Here is a 16,212-nt window from a genome sequence, read left to right as displayed (position 1 = left end):
GCTCTCCCCTTGCACTCTGTGTTCAAAGGATTGAGTTCAGGTCAGGTCATTGTGAAGCAGGTACTTTGCCAGCTAAGCCAGTTCCTCATTGTTAGTTGTCTAGAGTGCACTACCATAACAAAAATCACTACTACTAAAGCGACTACTATGAAAAGAAACTGCCTATAGGTGCCAGTGGTAGCCAGGATATGCCATAATCTCAGCATTTGAGAAATAAATACAAGAGGGTCATGAATTCAAAATCACCTTTGGCTACATGGTGAGTTTAAATTTACCCATGCACTATACAGAACAACCACCCAAAAGAAAGAAAGAAAAAAAAAAAAAAAAAAAAAAACAGACTAACAGAATGGATTAGGAAATGTATCTATTTGTTGTTGACTCCAAGAAACACACCTCACACCCAATGACAGACATTTCCTTAGGATAAAAGGATGAAATAAAAGCAAAATGCATGTGTAGCTTTTCTAATGTCTGATAAAATAGATTTCAAGCCAGACCAACTAGAAGAGATAAAGAAGTACATTTTATACTCATTATAGGAAAAAATCCAACAACAACAGTATACTACAACTATATATATATATATATATATATATATATATATATATATATATATGTCAAAAGCAGGACCACCAAATTTTATAAAATGAACACTATTAGGTTTAAAATCACAGATCAAAACCCACCACAGTGATAGTGGATGACTTCCATGCTCCAGTCACCACCCAGAATAAAACTTACATAAACAAACTCTGGAGTTAAACAACATCATAAATCAAATGACTCTGGCAGGCATCTACAGAAAATTCCATCCAAACACTAAAGAATCACATTCTATTTTTCTCAACATCCTTTGAGACTTACTTCAAAATAAGCCATATATGAGGACACAAAGCAAGTCTCAAAAACACAGGAAAATGGAAATCACATTCTTCATTCTACCTGATCACTGTGGATTAAAACTGGACATCAAAAGAAAAGATAGAATATACAGACATTAATGTCAGCTAAACAGCACACTACTGAACCAAAATTTGGTGATAGAAGACATCAAGAAGGGAACTTAAAATGTCTTGGAATCAAATAAAATTGAAAACAAAACCTACCAAAACCTGTGGGATACAGTGAAGTCAGTCCCACCATGAAAATGGATAGCAGTAAGTGTCTGCAAAAACAACCAAAAGCATGAGGAATCTTAAATTAATAATTAAAGATATACCTGAAGATCAGAAACAGGCAAGCAAACAAACAACAACAAAAATTCCCAAAAAACAAAAACAAGAGTGATCAACACCCAGAGAAGATAGGTGGGAAGAGATAATCAAAATCCACACTTCTCCCCTCCACGCTGCTCCCTGGTTCCCTGACCTAGGCAGTCACACCTTTTCCGGCATTGGAACGCCATATAGCACTATCAATAATTTATCTCAGCGGCTCTACCCTGGCCCCCAAGTACTCTCTGACCCAGGTGGTCCACGAGCCTAGCACCTCGCCAACCGGCCATATGGAACTAACATCAGCATAAAGAAAAACATCACAAAATAACCTCTGGTCCAAGTGGTATGATGCAATTTTCCCACTTAGACAAGTCAAATCATCCTGTGCACATCCATCCCCTACAAAATATTTATAACAACCTGTATCTATGCAGAGATGCACAGAGAAAAACATCTACATCTGCCTCCATCTTGACTTTCCTCCTTCCCCTCACTCAGGCTCTTCCCTTTCTTTCTAAAACCTTGTTCCTGCCCATCCTTAATTCTTGTTCAATGCCAGGCCTTGTTTTATCTAGTACCTGCCTTCCTGCATAAAAACATCATCTTACACTTTACCCCTTCTGTCCAATTAAAACAGGAACTTTTCTCTCTAGCTTAAGGAAGGCTAAAAATCTATATGTTATGTCCTGGCTAGCTTGTATACCATCTGAAAACCATCCATTAAATATGTTCTCTCAAAGTTAAACCGCCTGGGTAGGCTATAAAACTATAATTAGTGTTCAACCCCGTCAGAAATCTGAGAATGACCAATACTATCTGTAAACATAGGAAGCCTAACGTGGCTTCCAGAACTGAGACAGGTTGTAGAGACAACTGTCTACTTGCACAGTCCCCTGTCAGCAACACGTAAGAGCAAGTTTCCAGCCTTCTGGCCCAAGATCGCCTGACAGACTTTTGAAATGCAGAATCGTGAGGGGCTGATCATTCTGGCAGAGATTAGCAGTCAACTATTCTGCAATGTGCCCTTGTCTGGAGAGTGTTTTGTCTGTAGATGAATTGAGGCAATTCTTGCCTATTGGCTGCCTAGCCACGGTGTAATGCCTCACCTGGAAGTAGAGATGCTAAATTTCTTTTTTTTTAATTCACCAAAGGGGAGCTATTAGGAGCAGATATGCCTCAACAAATGATAAATAGCATTAAATGTCATATTTTGTGGATTTCTGATGTTTTTGAAAACCATCTTTTTATATAAAGAAATCTGGACTGTTGTTCTTTAACTACTCTCAGCTCTTTCTGATGAAAATATTTTGAAAACACCCTAACAGTAAACTAGGAGCCATGAATTTGTTATTTGGCCCTTAATTCCTATGTTTAATCATCTCAGACCAGTTTATAATAACATTTAAAAAGACTGGGCCTATGCCTTGTACTTTAAAAATGTTTATAACAATAGAGAAAATTTATGCTAATGAGAATCTTAACTTCTACCAAGGAATTCATAATACAGCTAACAGTACTTCTGTGGTACTGTCAGTTCCCACCATGACATACTTGATTTCATAGGTTCACTACTGTTGAAGCTATTTAATACATAATAGTAACTTAAACTCATAATGGTTAGATCCAATAATTTAATATTTGGTTTTATATAAATTTAACTGCTCATTCAAATATATTAAGTTTATCACAAATTATATAATTTAAAAATCTAACTAGGAAAGGCTGTCAAGTCAAATGCCTCTATGATCACTTATTCTTTTAAACTTCAAAATTAGAAACTACATCTGATTCTGTGAATTTTAATTTTCCAAATGCTCCTGAAAAGAATTAGCAGACGCATCCTTCAGTTTTGCTGGTTTTTGTTTTGTCACAGAGGTACTCTCTTCTGGTGAGGCAGTAGTCCCCACAGTGTGACCTGTGGTGTGGCCACCTCCACTCAAAGGCATTCTCTCTTCTCATGAACAAAAACTGAAGAGAAAGGGACAAGTGTCAACTTTCCCTGCTCCGCTGATTCTTGGTGCTCTCACTGCATTGTGAACGCCTGATTTCAACTGTACAGCAACAACAAATGCCAGTATTCATTCTGCAAGACCGTGTATTCCAAGCATATATTAGTATATTAGCAGCTTCCAACTCGGTCTCTAGGAATGATTCGCAGCTCTGAACCATGCTTCAGGAAAACATTTCCAGCAGTCTGTGCAGGATTTATTCCTATTCCATCATTAGTAATAATTGCACTTGTAGCAGCAGGAACTTTAAATTCTTCTGCTGCAAACTTTAGCACAGCTGCGAACGATGTACTTTCAGGAACACTAAGGACTTTGTACAGTAGCCGTGGGTCAGCATGATTTTAAAGGACACCTTCGACATGGTGGAACTGCCTGACACACAGCCAAATAAATTCTATACCAGTGTAAAGATTATAACTTTAGCTTAGTAACAAGTATAAGGATTTTTACCAAATGAGATTATGGCAGTACGATCAATTCTAGCTAATTTCTCCCTGTTAAATTATAACCATTTCTAAATTCTTCAGAAAAAACGACCTTAGAATAACCACCTTAAGCCCTGCAAAGTTCAGGGATTTGGGGAACGACTCTTCAATGGCTTCTTCAAGCTGTACACGGGCTTTGAGATGTCTAGAAGGGGGGAGGGGGAGAATGGCGATTGTCGCAGTCCCTGATGTCTGTCTCAGACTGGATCCTGAGAATCAGGAGTTCAAACAGGTCTGAAGTGAGACTCACCAAAGCTGTATATTCTTTAATACATAAATCTCAAAACAAAGCTTTAGTATCATTGAGATATCTATAGTTAGGGTATAATTTTGTTCATTTTCTTTATTCTCTTGAATCTTACCATCTGCAATTGGATCCGATGCCTTCTTCTGGTGTGTCAGTGACAGTGTGCTCATATATCAGTAAACAATAATAATAAAAAAATCATGGAAGAAATCAATGAAATGGAAACAAAAACAGTACAAAGAATCCATGAAATCAAGAATTGGTTCTTTGGGGCTGGAGAAATGGCTCAGTGGTTAAGAGCACTAACAGCTCTTCCCCAGTTCCTGAGTTCAAATCCCAGCAACCATATGGGTGGCTCACAACCACCTGCAATGAGATCTGATGCTCTCTTCTCATGTGTCTGAAGACAGCTACAGTGTGCTATATAATAAATAAATAAATCTTAAAAAATGGTTCTTTGGAAAGATCAATAAGATTCACAAACCTTTAGCCAAAAAAAAAAAAAAAAAAAAAAAAAAAAAAAAAAAAAAACCCAAAAAAACCTTAATCAATAAAATTAGAGGTGAAAAGGGAACCCTTACAATGGATCTGAGGAAATTTAGAAAATCATAAAGGCATACTGCTGTTTATTGCTATAAGAGAATTAAAATTGGATAAAAGAGGGGAAATGTAGTGGGTTGGTCTGATGCTACTCGTATTCTAATACTAAATACTGGTTCCTCAAGATAAGGTTGCCTCCAAGGAGCCAGAGCCTCTTGTATGGCAAGTGATGCCACGTGACCTCTCTCCCCATTTTAATTGGTTGATAAAAGGCTAGAGACTATGAATGGGCAATGGAGGGAGAACAGTGGGACTGGAGGTTTGAGAGGAGGTTGCAGATAGAGGGAGAGGGAGAAAGGAGGAAGACAGAGGAGGAGGAAGCTGCCATGGACCAGAACTCTGTGTCCAGAAGAAACACCAACTAATAAGGGGCTTTATAGCTGGGAAATAGTTAGTATAGTCTGAGATCTGCCCGATTTAGGCTTACGAATTATAAATAAAATATTTGGATTGTGTATCTTTTATACAGGCTTATTGAAATTGAAAATTCCTACTACAGGATACTTTAAAAATCTACATGTCTTCAAACTGGAAAAATCTAAAAGAAATGGATAAATTCTAGACATGTATGACCAATGAGAGAGTAGCAATAATTAAAAGTCCCCCTACTAAAAACAGTGCAGCACGGAATTCTGTCAGACTTTCAAATTAGCATGCACACTAAAACTTCTCAAACTATTCTGCAAAATAGAAGAGAAGAATCATTTCCAAATTTCTTTTATAAAGCCAACATTACCCTTATATAAAAACTGGACGAAGACATAACAACAAAAGTAAATTATAAATCATTATTTCTAACAAAGATAGATACAAAAATTCTCAATAAAATGCTGGCAAACTGAATCAAAAACACCAAAAATTATTCAACATGATCAAGTTGGCTACATCTTAAAGATACAATATACACAGAATCAATAAACATTGTTCACCACATAAATAGGCTAATTATAGACACCACATAAATAGACAATGAATGAGATGCCCTCTATAACTCTCAGGCATTTAGATCCTTGGTCCTCAGTTGGTGGATGTTTGGGGAAGATTAGGAAGTGTGGCCATGAAGCATGCCACTGGGAACAGGCTTAAGGAGTTCAAAAGACACCATTTTGGGTGTTTCCTGCATATAGGCAAAGCTGTGAGTTCTTAGTAACTGTTCCAGAGCCGTGTCTGTCTGGCAGGTGGCACGCTTGTCACTGTGATGGCGAACTCACCTCTCTGGAACTGTGATCCTCAAGTAAACCTTTTCTCTTAAGTTGCCTTTGTCATGGTGTTTTATCACAGAAATGGGAAAGCAGCTCAGAAAGAGGGATTAGCTCCAGGTTTCTGCGGGGACTAAAACCATGCTCAAGTTCCTTATATGAAACTGTTTAGTGTGTGTAACTAACCCCTACACACACCCCTGTAGACTTTAAGTCACCTCTAGAACTGTATCAGGCACATGTTACCCACACAGATACATTTAGAGAGCAAAGGCAAGAAAAGTCTGTGCCAGCTCAGAACAGAAACCATTCCTCTCCCTAAAATGCATAGCTAATCCCTCATAGACTCTAAGGGACGGCTCTAGACGGCCCCAACGCAGCGAACACTGAAACCCGGTTTCCCCTGCTAGCCTGCGCTCCCTGTTTTTTTTTTTTTTCCCTCTTAGGAGCAATACCTGTCTTGTTTTGAAGTGTCTAATAGGAAGGGAATGTCTGCTTCAAGTGTGTGCTGTGACCTTTCAGGCAATCTGGATCTTTTAAGAGGCAGTGCTTGATTTTTCTGGGTATTAATGTGATGTTCTTAAAACCTGAAGAAATTATTCTAGGTCTAGCTTATTATCTGCCAAAGAAGACCCTAGAAAACCCTAGTGTGGAAAAATACACCTGCTAAGTGACTAGATTTAACCTTTAAATAACCCTTGCTTTCTTTTGTTTCTTATTGCTTTGATTGGTTCTTTGGGAATTCTGTACAGTGAGTTTTGAAGCTTTCACCTTCTTCCCCCACTTCCTTTCTCATCCAGCCTTGTGCCCCCTCCCCCAACCTAGGCCAATTTGTGCTTGCCCAAAATTTCTTGGATGTGGATAATTTATCAGGGGCTACACTTTTTTTTCTATTATTGTTTTGTTTTTGTTGTTTGTTTGTTTTTTTTGAGGCAAGGTCTTTCTCGACATAGCTCTGGCTGCCCTGGAACCCATTCTGCAGACAAGCTGGCCTTGAGCTAACATCTGCTTCTGCCCCCTGAAGGGCTACACTCTTATAGAAAACTGACCCTTCCCTTTCAGCAGCTAACAGTTGCCAATAGTTTCTCAGCTAGGGGTGGAACTTCATGCCCAACTCCCTTCCTCATGCTGGATCTGATCTGGCTTCGGCTTGTATTGTCATCTATGCTGCCAATAGCCCCTGTGAGCAACCCGTGTGCAGCTGTTCGGCTGTGTCCACGGACACTGTTTCCTATAACCACCCACCACCCCTGGCTCCGGACAGTCTTTCCGTTTCCTCTTCCACAATGACACCAGAGCCTTTAGAGGACGGTCATTTAGAGGAGGGGTGGAATACAGATGTTCCTTGTAGGGCTGACCTTTCCATAGTCCCTTACGCTCTGCACCATTAGCTAGCTGTGGGACAGTGCTGACCGTTATGACGTTTTAATGCTATGCTGATTTTGCAGACTAATAGTTGGGTGGCTCTAACAGGCCCACACATGGCAAACATGACCTTCCCTCCCCTCCTCTCTCCTTTGCTAAACCACTAGACTTCCTTATCTAGCCACTTCCTCATTCTGGAAACTGGTCACCAAGACCTGGCTCCTTATTTGGCCACTTCCTCATTCCTGAGGACCACCAAGGTCCAGCTATGGGAATTCCCTATCTGGCGACATTAACGAACATGTCCAATCAGGTCTCACCAGCTCATCCTAGCATGGACTTCTCACCCCTGCCAAGCCACTCGCTGCTGTTTCTGTCTGATTCAGACTCAGCCATTGTATCTCCATTGTTTGACGAAGGATCTTTTTGTGTTGAAAACTGGTGTTTGGGCAAAATGCTTTTTTGACACTATGAAAATGAGGTGGCAAACATGCAATCTTTTTAAATTTTAGGCTTTGATATATTTTTATAATTTATTTATTTTACATGTGTGAGTGTTTTGCCCGCATGTATGTATATGCCATGCTTGTGTCCGAAGCCAGCAGATGCCAGAAAGTGGCACTGCATTCCTTGGAACTGGAGTTACAGATGGTACTGCACACATGATTTGGGTGACAGGAATAGAACCTGGGTGCTTTGCAAGAGCAACAAATGCTCTAAGTCATGGAGCCATTTTTCCAGTCTCCTTGACTTTTTTAAAAAGTAGGAATAGTTACTTGACATGTTCCAAAATAGTTATCTGGGTTGGTATGGTAGTGTGTGCCTGCAGCTCTGACATGAAGAGCTCTCCTGAGCTCAGGTATCCATGGGCAGTACACACAGCGTAGAGAGCTCCTGTCTCAAAATAAGTCGGCTCACTTACTGTACAAACTGAGGCATAAAGAGTATTTAGTGAAAATCAAGCATGTTGTGATATCATGATATGTACCTTTAGGGTTTTGACTGTGGTCCCCATCTTAGATTCCCCAGCTAAGGCAGGCCATAGGAACTAATTTGTCTTTGTAATCTGTTTCAGAGTTCTCTAGAGGAACAGAACTGATAGAATGAACACACACACACATGCACATGTACACACATATACAAAACATACACACACATACACAAAACATACATACACATGCACATGTACACACACACACAAAACACTCACATGCACACATACACACATACACAAAACACACTCACATGCATGGACACACACACATGCACATACACATGCACATGTACACACATACACAAAACACTCACATGCATGGACACACACACACATGCACACACACAAAAACACACACACATGCACATGTACACACACATACACAAAACATACACACACATGCACCTGTACATACATACACAAAACACTCACATGCATATGTACACACATACACAAAACACTCACATGCACATGTACACACATACACAAAACACTCACATGCACATGTACACACATACACACATACACAAAACACACTCACATGCATGGACACACACACATGCACACACACAAAAACACACACACATGCACATGTACACACATATACAAAACATACACACACATACACAAAACATACACACACATGCACATGTACACACATACACAAAACACATGCACATGTACACACATACACAAAACACACTCACATGCATGGACACACACACATGCACATGTACACACATACACACATACACAAAACACACTCACATGCATGGACACACACACATGCACATGTACACACACACATAAAACACACTCACATGCACATGTACACATACACATAAAATACACTCACATGCACATGTACACATGCACGGACACACACACACACACTTTACTAGAGTGGCTTGCAAGCTGTGGCCCAGCTAGTCCCACATGGTTACCTCTTGATGGAACGTTCGAGAATCCAGTTGTCTCAGGTGGTCTTTGGCATACAGGAATGCCTCAGCAGCAGGAGAGGTTAAGCTGCTGCTGAGAATAAGGGCAGGCAGAAGGCAAACGTGTCTTTCTTCCCTGTCCTTTATGCTGCCACCAAAAGGTGTGGCCCAGACTTAGGGTAGGTCTTCTGCCCTGTGGGTTCTAGTTGATTCTAGATGTAGTTATGTTGACAACCAAGATCAAACATCACCCAAGCCATGGCAGAAAAACTCCTCCTATTTCTGTCTTGTAGCTATAAAAACATTCTCTGAATTACCCCCCTTGTCTAGTGAAAAACAGCAGGTCCCAGGCGATACCATAGGGGTCCTCCATCTGCAGAGAGGCCAAGGTAAATGGGGAGCGCTCGGGCGCTGGCAGCTGTCTGTGCTTGCAACCTCCAGAAGAATCTTTAAGGAGAGGGGTCGGGAGCACCCCATAGCTGAGCTTATGAGAGCCCAGGAGGGAGGAGCAGGAAGCCGGGTTTAAGTCTAGAAGCGCAAGTAAAAACCACCCGAGCTTATGGAAGGTACCAAGAAGGCAGCTGTGGAGACCAAGCCTTCGACCTGTGGGATCAGAGGGTGCTCTGGTTAGAGTATGTCCCCACAGCTAGAATTCACTTGCTTGTTTGGTATGTGGGGATCAACTCTCACACGTGTAGCTTCTGAGTTGACAGTTCTACAAGGCACCTTGTTCTTCATATTTCTCCCTTTTGTCCCAGTAGGGGATGCAGCTCTGTGGCAGTACACCCGCCAAGCACATATGACATCCTAGGTTTATGCTGTGCACAAGAGGGGCTGTAGGGAGGTTAACAGAGAAATGCTGTAAAACTCAGTCACTGGAGTCGGAGGCAGTGCTGGAGTCGGAGGCAGTGAAGTGCCATCATTCTGAGCATTGCTGTTGGAAAAGAAACCCTCAGAGCATCAATATACACAATACCACCCACAGAGCACACGGGTCAAACCACCCACAGAGCCCACCAAACCACAGGGGACTGGACAGAAAGGCCTCGGAATATTTGTAAAGAAAACTTACAACTACCAGGACTGTGTTGCAAATGTGTTGAAAGGGCACTTTCACCCAGAGCAGAGGTGATGTCAGCAGAACTGGGGACAAATGTAACAAGCCCAGATCACAGGCCATTAGTCATGCCTCTCCGACCCCTGGCTACAGTTCTGTAAGGGCTTGCCAACTGCCTCAGAGTGTGAGATACCTGTAGGTTTAAGGTGAGGCAGGAGACAAGCCCTGGGTACCACTTTTTTTTTTTTTAAACTTAGGGCCACCTTGAGAATAAACCAACAGAGATGGTCCCCAAATCAAACTTAAGGTGTGTAAGCAGGTAGATAATGAAAATAGTGACAAATTGTGAGGGTGCTGGCACTGGTGACACACATCTTTAACCCCAACACTCAGGAGGCAGAGGCAGGCAAACCTCTGAGTTCAAGGTCAGCCTGGTCTTGAACAGATCCAGTTCCGGGACAGCCAGGGCCACACAGAGAAAAACCCATAAACCTACAAACAAATGCTGAGAGGGCAGGTACCGGGTTAACTGTGGTCTATTTAAAAGAAGTTAGAGCCTGTTTCATATCATTTACTGACACATGAAAACAGGCGCACATGACATCAAAGGTAAAACTCAGAAAAGCTCAATAGAAAAAGTGGGTTTCATCAAGTCACGAACAGTGCTCTGGGGTCTCCAGCCTCCATGAGCTGCCAGCCATGCTGGGTGGGTTTTAGGGATGTGTCTCTGGGTTATTTCTGCTCCTGTGTTAACGCTCACCCTAATCAAACTCATTGGCTCATCGAGTTGGACTTCCGTGGTATCTGTTCTTTGGTCTGTCACTGGCATCCTATCTGGGGTGAGTATTTGTTGTTTACGCTGCCCCAGGGTGGTGTCACACAGGACCTCTCTGCTTCTGCCTCCAGCCTCAACAAGCTTGCCACTCTAAATCTGTTCTGGCTCCAAGTACTGCCTGATTCACGAATTGTCCTTTTGCCAAAGAAACTGTTCTGTACACGGTTTCAACAATACCCTACTACATAGTGAGGTGATATGAGTTTTCTCCTCTCTCTTTCTGCCTTTTAAGCCCCGTTTCCTCACTCAGAACATCTGTTATCTTCCTAATTAGTAAAACTTGTTTAAACAACTCAAATCAAATTCAAAAGCCTTACATTTTTCTAAGGGAGATCATACTCACGGCGTCCAAGAGTAAGTGAAATTAAGTTATTGTTGGGGAGTAAGAATCAGAAAAGTGGCATCTCCCAGAGGGACGGGGATTTACTGGGTGAACTCATAGTAAAGGTCGATATGTGGGTTAGATAGGTTAGTGCAGATGGCAAACTCAGAGAATATATGGTTAAGATCTGTGCAATTATGGTATGCAAATTGTACACGAAACAGTAAGTATCAGATTCAAACTATGACACGCATGAGATGCAGATTTTAACACATACATTTAAATAGGTAGATTAATGAATGGAGATAAACAATACATGACAGAAACAAGCTTTGTAAAATGTCAGAACACAGGTGGTGGCTAGGTGGGCCTTGAGTGCCTTGCATTTTAAATCATTGGATAAAATGTGGAGTGAAAAGAGAAGCCAATACAAAGATCTCCGGACCTGCCCTCCGACCTCACAAACACCTTCTTAACCAATCACCTGTTGGCTGCTGAACTCATCTTCAGCCTTTACATATCACTCTTGCTGTCCTTCCCCCACAGATGTTAACATCCCTCACCTAGTTGTGAACACTTTCCAGGGTAGAGATCATTATTTCCCCCCATTTTCTCCCCCTACTCTTATGTAATTAAGCTCTAAATTCAAATTTTCACTTTATAGTGTCTCATCATTCAAACCACCTAATGCCGAATCGACGACCCGAATCCTACTGGCCATCCATTCCCATGATGAATAAAAGCAGTCATCTGAGAAATAATTTGCATGTAATTTTAAAAAGATAAATGTCTTTAGACAAGGTCTATAAAAGGGTTCTAATGGAGTACTGAATTCAAATTAGAACACCTCATTATTGTAAGTTTCCAAACTTCGATTCCGGTCTTACTTTCTCACGTGTGCAGACTAATGTTTTGAAATCAGTTTTGGATACTTTCGGGGCACGTGTCCTAGCAGAGAAATCAGAAAATATTCTATAATGCATATTAAAATTGCCAGGCAGAAATCCTACCCCATTCTTATCTATTTTCCATTTTCTTGTAGCCTATCTTGTAAGGAATTTGTCTGGAAGATTTGCCAGAGTGAAATTGCTCATGATTAGCCCTCTCAGGATGCTTCATTTCCTCTTCCTGATGGACAGACCAGTGGTCTTTAAGGTAAAGCATCATTTACCTTACATTTTTTCTGATAATGCAGTGGTAGCTAAGACACAGTATTACACAGTATTTTTGAGCTTCAATTATCTGTCCACATGTTGGATTGGGACATACATGATTTTTATGGAGGAGAATTTAGCTGTTCAAAAAATTTCCCTGCAAGGATATGGGGTGGTCACTTCTGAGGAGCGTCCATTCTGAGGAGGGTTCCAGTCCTGCTCTTTGTTTGGTTGTCAGAGCCAGGGGCCTTAGAAGACCCCCATGTTTCCAAACCACAAGGTAACCAATTTGTATTAAAAACATGAAAATCATTTTAAAACGTTAAGACGTAGGTAGCCATTGCCTTTCTGACATTACCGCAGCCATTTTGTTGTATGCCCGCAGCCAAGCATCTTTCATTGTTACAGAGGAACTTTCTTGTGCCCGAGTTAACCATTTACCATATCCTGTTACGTTTTATTCTTTGGTGCTCTTGCGATTTCCCCAGACCCTCACCCTCCTTAAGAGCCAATCACAATAAAGGTCAGTTAGCATTGCTTTGTATATCGTTAGCTACTTAGACCCAAATCAACCTCCACAGCTGCCCAGAGGCACTTCCTGCAGCTGTATATGAGCTCTTATGGTCCTTATGAGACCTGGTGGGTTTTGCCTTTATAAGCGGCTCCCAAGTCTGATCTGCATCCCTGACTAATCAGTCCCAGAGTGTTTGTGTTCAATAAACTTTCCCTGTTTGACTGAGATAGGTTTCTGCGTGGTTGGTGGGGTGATTCCTGGACCTCAACCAAAAATATATAGTCTAATCAGTTTTACACTCTCCAGAGGATTCTAGACCAGGGAGGTGCATAAACTTCCCAGTAATGACAAGTTGGCCTCGTGCCATTAGAGTTTACCTCAATGTGTCAGCCAGAAGAGCTCCAGCCCATGGTCCCAGGCATTGTTTTATAACCACCAATTATGGAATACCTGACTGTGAGGTATCATGCTAGGCACTAAATTCCACTGGCCCCACAGAGACTGTATCCTTATTTTACAGGTCAGGGGAAAGAAGCTTGGGTGGGTTACCTACGGCTCAAAGACAGCCACAGCAGTCAAAGGCAGGTGGGCTTATCTGACTCAAATCCCACCAGAAAAGCTTCTGGGCAATGCCATACCATACTATGATATAGAATTCAGCTGTATTCCCTGCTCTTGGTTTTATTATCATTTTATTGATTTTTTTTTCAGCTATTTACATTTATACTTTAGCAACGATGAGTTTTTAATGAGCTCTCTTTGGATTTATATTCCATCGAAGTATAAAGAAAGAAAAAACAGCATTTTTACCTAATGTTAACAAATATTACTTGCTTTTTAAAGTCTCAGGTTTCTGTTCTGGTACACTATGTTAGCTAGGGTTTACTGCTGTGAACAGATACCACGACCAAGGGTTGGCTTACAGGTTCAGAGGTTCAGTCCATTATTATCAGGGTGAGAACATGGCAGCGTCCAGGCAGGCATGGTGCAGGAGGAGCTGAGAGTTCTGCATCTTCATCTGAAGGCTGCTAGCAGAACACTGACTTCCAGGCAGTTATGACAAGGGTCTTAACACCCAGGCCCACAGGGACAACACATCTACTTTAACAAGGCCACACCTGCTCCAACAGGGTCACACATTTTAATATCGCCATTTCCTGGACTGACATACACAAACCATCACATGCACACACTGCTTTGAGTCACTATGGGAAGGTACCTATCTGAAATGGCCTCTGATTGCTGGAACCATTTCTTCACTGGCCTGTTCCTCTAGTGGCCAGATATGGTATTGAATGCTCTAACTCAGCACTCAGGAAGCTGAGGCAAGATTGTGAGTTCAAGGCAAATGTGGTCAGTGTTGGCTGCCGTCTCATAGGAACTGGAACCATCTGAGATGTAAGCCTGTTTAAATTACCTTAGCCTCACAGCACAGCCTGTGAGGGGTTATCTAGATTAGGTTCCCTGAGGTGGGAAGACCTTCGCTAAAGGAGACTGGCACCATTTACTGAATTGCATCAGGAGGAACCTGAGCACAGGTGTTCATCGCCCTCTCCTTCCCGATTGTGGACCTAATGCGAATACTTGCTTCCAGCTCACCATTGGCCAAATTTACGCCTCAAGTTTTGTTTGATGTGTATTTTATCACAAGTAACTAAGATAGCAATGCCGGTGTTCCTGACTTCAATAAGGAGACAACAACCAGAAATCACAGTGTTTTTAATTCTGAAGGTATTATTTCTATTAGAAGGTTCAGGCTATGGACCAGTTAAATGGCTCAAGTGGGTAAAGACCCTGGTTGAGAAAGCCCAGAATCTATCTAACGTGGAAGGAAAGAACTAACTCCACAAAGGTCTTCTCTGACCTCAACACTTCTTGCAACTTGCCTCTCCTTCCTCCATGCACCTAGTGTGTACATGTGTGTGCCCCCCACACCCCAAATGTATAGGCCACTTTCCAACGAAGCAGCACAGCTTGGCCTACTTAGAAGCTCCTCTTCTGTGCATGCTGTCTCTTTCTGGATGGCTCACATTCATGATGACCTGATGTCATATCCCGCCCCTTTGCTTTCAAGTGATGTGAGTGTGGGCCACTGTGGGACAGTCACTTTCTCAGTAGCCTTTGGCTCTCTATGGTGCCAGGCTGCCAAGGTTTCTAAGCACATGGCTGTTTTTGTTTTTCTTCTACATTGGTATGCTTCGATTGTTGACTCTAACTTTTGCCTCCCCACCTTAAAAATTGTGTCAGTCAGATTCTCCAAAAGTGACTTGGCACAATGAGATATTCTAGGTTTATGGTAAAGATAGAGGAGAAGGAAATACAAATTGGATATCACTTACACACTTATGCTAGTGGGATCTTCTGTAGGAAAGTGGAAATTGTTCCACTTCCATTTCCAGGTTCAAGGGGTTAGTGCAGCCTAAGGCGAGACTGAGGCATAAGAGTAAATATTCTCTGAAAGTTCTCCATCTCCAAGTGCACAGACCTAGCAGGGTGTGATGGCACAAGCCTGCAAGCCTGGCCCTTGGGAGTTCAACCCAAGCCACAGAATCAGTTCAAGGGCAGGGTGAGCTATATAACAAGACCCAGTCTCAAAACCAAATGTATGTTTAATCCCGCATTCGTAAGGGAGATGCCGGGAGATCTTTCTGAGTTTGAGGCTATGACTACACAGTAATAAGCAGAAAGCAAACAACAAAGCCCCCACCCCAAAACACAAATCAACAAGATTCCCCCACCAACCAAACCCAAATCAGATACACGTAAAGACAAGATTGGGCGAAAGGTTTTGTTTGTTTGTTTGTTTGTTGTAGTATCTAATCTCAGTAGGTTTCTGCTCCCCCAGATCATTCCGTTCCCAGATAAAAGACGTAAAACTTTCATATTTATAATAAGCCTTTAAAAACACTAGAGCTGGGCACACATCTACCCTCTAAGCTATTAGTGTCTACTTCCCTAACAATAACCCTGAGTTATAACTCCAACTGGCCAGCCCTCATGGCCATGTTTTTATGACTCACCGATTCCATGGTATCTTCTCCTTCCTCACTTTCTTCTTTTTCATTATGGCCTCCCTCAGAGCCCAATCCCGGGACCTTCCACCTGTCCTCTGCCCATCAGCATCATTATTCAACCAATAATTTCAAACTAAGGAGCAAAGTCACAGCACCTCTAGGTCACTCTCTTGTCCCTGGAGCAACCAGGACCTGTATTTACCATTTCAATACCTGGCAACAGACCAAACCTCAGCAGTTTGTGCTTGCTTGATTTTCA

General features: G+C 41.8%; 1 pseudogene across 1 annotated transcript; it reads right to left on the bottom strand.

Annotated features, from left to right (window-relative positions):
* Window positions 1–3,242: 3,242 nt before the first annotated feature.
* On the bottom strand, window positions 3,243–3,590 carry LOC308437170 (ubiquitin-fold modifier 1-like; annotated as a pseudogene). Its single transcript has one exon. The product of its transcript is annotated as a ubiquitin-fold modifier 1-like (transcript).
* Between the last annotated feature and the right edge of the window lie 12,622 nt (window positions 3,591–16,212).

Source organism: Micromys minutus (assembly GCF_963924665.1).
Source record: "Micromys minutus genome assembly, chromosome: 25".
NCBI classification, from domain to species: Eukaryota; Metazoa; Chordata; class Mammalia; order Rodentia; family Muridae; genus Micromys; species Micromys minutus.
Note: the sequence above shows the minus strand (reverse complement) of the source record. Positions and strands in the feature narration are given on the sequence as shown.